Below are 4,904 nucleotides of genomic sequence, written 5' to 3' on the forward strand. Positions count from 1 at the left end.
ACCCACCCACCCACCCACCCACCAAGGAGCCCGTCTTCATGTCTCTCTGAGTCGGGACCAGGCTGCTTCTGTGTCGCAGAGACATCAGGATGTCGAGCGTCTGACAGCCAGGGGGTTCGGATCGGGTTTGGTGTGCTGGTAGGAGAGAGGCATGCACTGGATCCACCTGGGCCACCAGCTTTATGGATTCGGTGGCTGCTGCCACCTTGGTGGGCCAGTCAGCTAGGGCATGTCCCCAAAGCCCAGGTTTCGTTCCTTCCACGGGAGCCTCCGTTTGGATGACAGCCGTATCGTGGGGTAACAGAATCATCATCGTCAGGGATCCGATGAGACTAGAACGTTCCCGATTTCTAGGAGTTCCACATCATTTCCAAAGCAGTGATGGACCCCTACCTACAAACAGAGCACACAGAAAGCTTTGTAGGCCTATCTTGTCGGACAGTGTTTCCCGTGGAAACTTCACACAATCAAAACCAGTTTAGCCACTTAGAATTGGACTGGAGTAAGTTTGTCTGAAGTATCAACACAGGTTTCTGGTTTCTTCCCTCCCTCCGCCTCCCCCTCGCCCTCTCCTCTCCTCTCCTCTCCTCTCCTCTCCTCTCCTCTCCTCTCCCTCCCTCCCCCTCTCCTCTCCAGCTCCCTCTCCCTCTCTTTCTCACTCGCACTTACTTACACACTCCGTAGACTAGGATAACTGTGGTTAGGGTCCGGAGTCGACCACCACCTCTTCAAATAGACAGAAGATAATGCAAGTCACACAGCGAGGTTTATTTCCAGCTAGCTGGGGTCCAAGTGTCTGCCCGACGCAGCGGGTTTCCACAAGGACCCAGAGCACTCAAAGCCAGGGGTTTCTATGGCATTTTCGAAAAGCACTGACTCACAGTAACTTTCCATAAATTTTGGCTTGTGCTACATCCTGGGGGTTAAGCAAAAGCAAGATAAGACCACTCCTCAAATGTTAGGGTGGTTCAGCAAGATAAGCTGACCAGAGTCGCAACCGCCCGCAACCCGGTGTCCATGATTAACTTGTTCTTCAACACCTGTTTATCAAGCCTTACCCAGTTCCTCCTTTCCTGAGTCCTGCACTCAGAAAACGGCTCTTTGGCCCTTAAGATGGCCATTCTCATGCTAATTCATTCCTACACTGTGAAAAAAGATGCTTGGCTGTCTGTGTGCCCAGAGGGACAATGAAAGTCTTCACAGGCAAAATACGGGAGGGGACCCGGTTGCTGGCAAAACTCAGCTCTTTTACTAGGAAGCACACTCCATTTTCTTAACGAATGAAAGACCCAATGAAGGCAACACCCAGCACAGGAAAATCGTTTGAAAAGTCGATGCCTTTAAAGGCAATGCACACACATCACACACAACACACACAACACACACAACACACACACAACACACACAACACACACACACACACACAACACACACACACACACACACACACACACACACACACACACACACACACACACACACACACACACACAGCCCTTTCACAGTCTCTCACATAGGAAGAGCAGACCAATAGTCCCAGGACACTTTGTCTTCCTGACACAGAGAAAACTAGATTTTATTCTTGTGCCAGCTTACTTCTGCTATTAAAAATCATCTTAAAGAAACTCATTTAGATCGTAGCTGGCCTGATCACACACGTCGATTCTTTTCCCAAGGTTCCTTTTCACAGCCCTTCTGCAACTTTCTTCTTTATGTTCAGCTTTCGTCCAAAGATTTCCTTTTTTCAGGAACCAGCCTCTCACACTTTTAGGACACCATTTCTTTTCCTCTCTCAATTCCTCTCTTCCTTCCCTCTTTCCTTTCTGCCACCAGCCCCTCCCTCTCCCTCCAACCCCCTTCCTCCTCCCCTCCCCCCCCCAGTGAAAATGCATTTCTGTGTCTCATACCTTCTTTGACTGAAAGCATAAAGCATACGTCCCACTTTTCCTGCATACAGAGATGTTTCCTGTATTTATTATTGCCAGTGGCTTTTGTGACACTTAGAAGGATTCTTAGCTTGCCGAGACATCACTTCCTGTTTTTTTTTTCCCCCTTAATCTATAAAATTTTGGTTTCTGTTGTTAAGTAGCAAGCATATCAAAAATGTGTGGAGAACGACCACCACTCAGCTTTCATAAACCCACTTTTCTCATATGGAATATGTTTTCAGGAAGAAGTAACACGTGGCAGAGGCGATGGAGGCCTCCCGTGCATCACTTGAGCCCATTTGCCTCCTGTTTCTGCGGAGGTAAACATGAGCCAGATTGGGGTGTTCACCCTTCCCGTGTGTGTTCTTAGGCTTTTAGTATATGTGTCACAGCAGTCTTGCTTGGCATGTTCTGAAACGACGAAACCTTCTCACAGGGCACATCGCTTGGCCATTTCTTAACTCATCATGGTTCCTGAGGGGAAGCCAAAGTAGTACACGTACCTTGTACTCATTCGTGTCGGCAACCAAAGATGACAAACAAACCTCTTGCACGGTCCATTTGCTAATGGGCACTGGTTCCAGGGTTCCACAGTTAAAACAGCAGTACTGCAGTGAACTTTCTGGACACGTCTCCGTGAGGAGAGTTGGCATGGCGAGAATGACCGTCGCCTACGATGCCCACAGAATGGGTGAGTGCATTGGCATCTCCAAATAAACTAGGTGTTGCGGACCACTCTCCGAGGTGATCGCAGAAGTCTCCCTGCCGCCAGCAGAGACGAGAGAGCCCACGGCTCCAAACTCAGCAACGTGGTAAGCATCGGGGTTCGGTTAGATTTTCACATACGTCCGCCCATCGAATGGCAGTGCCACGGTATCTCAAGGTTGTTTCCGTGTACAGTTCTCGGGTGACTGGTGAGAGGAAGTAGCTCGTCAGGGGGAAAAGGACTATTCCGGGATGCTCGCCTGTGAATCACCCTTCCCGGATTCTTGCACCATCGTCTGGATTTCCAGCGAGCCCTCCGTCAGTGACACGGCACGCAATCAGAAGTTTGGATTCTAGCATGAACGCATGTTTCGACCTCTGCTGTGTGTGCTTCTTGTCTGCTCTGGTATCCACGAGTCTTTCCTTTGCTTTGGTTTTCATGGACAGATCTTGGATCCATCCTTCCTGACAGGAAGTGTCTGCATAAATGGACAGCAGCCTGTGTGCTGTGCCATTGAGTCGCGGGTTATTTTCACATTTCAAAAGCGTTTCCCCCCCACCCCCATGGAGGTTTGACGTCGATCTTGTGTGGCTATCCTGGATACCTATCAGCTACATGACGGATATTTATGTGCCTCGTTTCTCCAAGTTTCAGAGGTAGCAATTTTGCCTCCTCTCATTTCTGAATCTTAGACCGTTAGCATCATCAACTCCTCTGAAGCGTATCTGATATTTGTATTTGTTTGAATAGAAGAATCTTAATCTATAGAATAGGTTCCAGAGAAGTTATTACAGATGCATACCGTCTGTGTGATCCTGGTGCGAGCATATTACATCTTATTCCAGAACACAGTGCAGTGTATCAGACTTCCAATATTTGGATGTGCACTTTGAACCCCCGCCCCCACCCCCACCCCCACCACCCCCACACACATGTGAGATACACTTTTCACGGATGTCAATACAGTGCACGGGGTGGCTGGTGGGTGGGCACAAAAAACAAAAACAAAAAAGGACTCCCTGAAGTATATACTTTGGCCAAAATACTGGGACTCTTTCAACGTGAAAAGCAAAGCAGAAATATGGACTTTTAAAGACCCTACCTGTCTGGTATGTGCAGTGTAAATCAACGAGACGAATACCCGGGTCAGTAAAATGTTCACAAGGAAAGATTTCCTATGAACTCTCAGTAAGCTTGTCCACATCTAGCCCTCACGTATGTAGGCCGTTTGGGCAGCCGTGCGAAAACTGCCTCTTAAAGGATCAAGCATCAGAATCAGAGAGGAAGAGTTTGCAGTAGACTCACTGGCACCCGGATAGTTTAATGCACCTACATGTACATTTTACATCAGAGTCAAAATTGGAGTTCTGGTAATCCCGTGGAGACATCTTGCTGAAATGCCACGAAAATGGTTGCCGCGTTCCAAGGACCTAAACGACAACACCAAAGGAAAAAAAAAAAAAAAAAAAAAAAGTCAATGCAGAGTTCAGTTCACTCCAAATATGTTTTCAGTCGCTAGTCTGGACCAGGCATTAGAGCTAAGGAAATGGTTCTCCTTCCTATGGAGTTTACGATCTAGTGAAAAAAAACTGCAAGTGACGGAAGGAACTGTTTGTCTCTTTCTCTTGGTGCCTGCCTCTGCCTCTTACACGTTAGCACGTTGACTCTGTAAACCATTTCTGGTGAGGAAAATCAGCTTCCACCTCTCATCGGGAGAGTCATCTACTTTCATGCGTGAGGTTGACGTGCTGTGCTGTCACCGTGGACGGGACACACGGGACTTGCAGCAGCAGCAGCAGCAGCAGCAGCAGCAGCAGCAGCAGCAGCAGCCCAGAGTTCCAGACTGGGAAAGGATAGGAACACTCGGGTCTACTTTCAGTCTCCTGGACTTTCATTTCTCTGGCTCTGGGTGAACCAGTTTCCAGCGAGGCATCCAACGGAACTAGGGGAACTGTTGACTACCTGGCATCCTCTAAGAGTGCCACTTCTGGGCGGGTACACAAAAACTAGCCAAACTCCCAAAAGGCGTAAAGGAGGAGCACACTGGTAAGGTCCCACGAGATCCAGAGCTCCGAGGCGACTCTTGCTCAGTGGGAAGGCAAGAGGGGAATCGAGGCAAGGTGCAGGCCACGCTGGTAAGGAGTGCTCAAGTCCAGTGGGCCTGGCAGAGGAGGTGATGACCAATCGTTCTAAAACTTCCAGAAAATTCTAATAAAAGATGTTATGTTAAGCACGAAGGCTGATTTAAGTGGAACCGAAATGGACGTGTC

This window comes from Manis pentadactyla, chromosome 18, assembly GCF_030020395.1.
Source record: "Manis pentadactyla isolate mManPen7 chromosome 18, mManPen7.hap1, whole genome shotgun sequence".
In the NCBI taxonomy this organism is placed as follows: Eukaryota; Metazoa; Chordata; class Mammalia; order Pholidota; family Manidae; genus Manis; species Manis pentadactyla.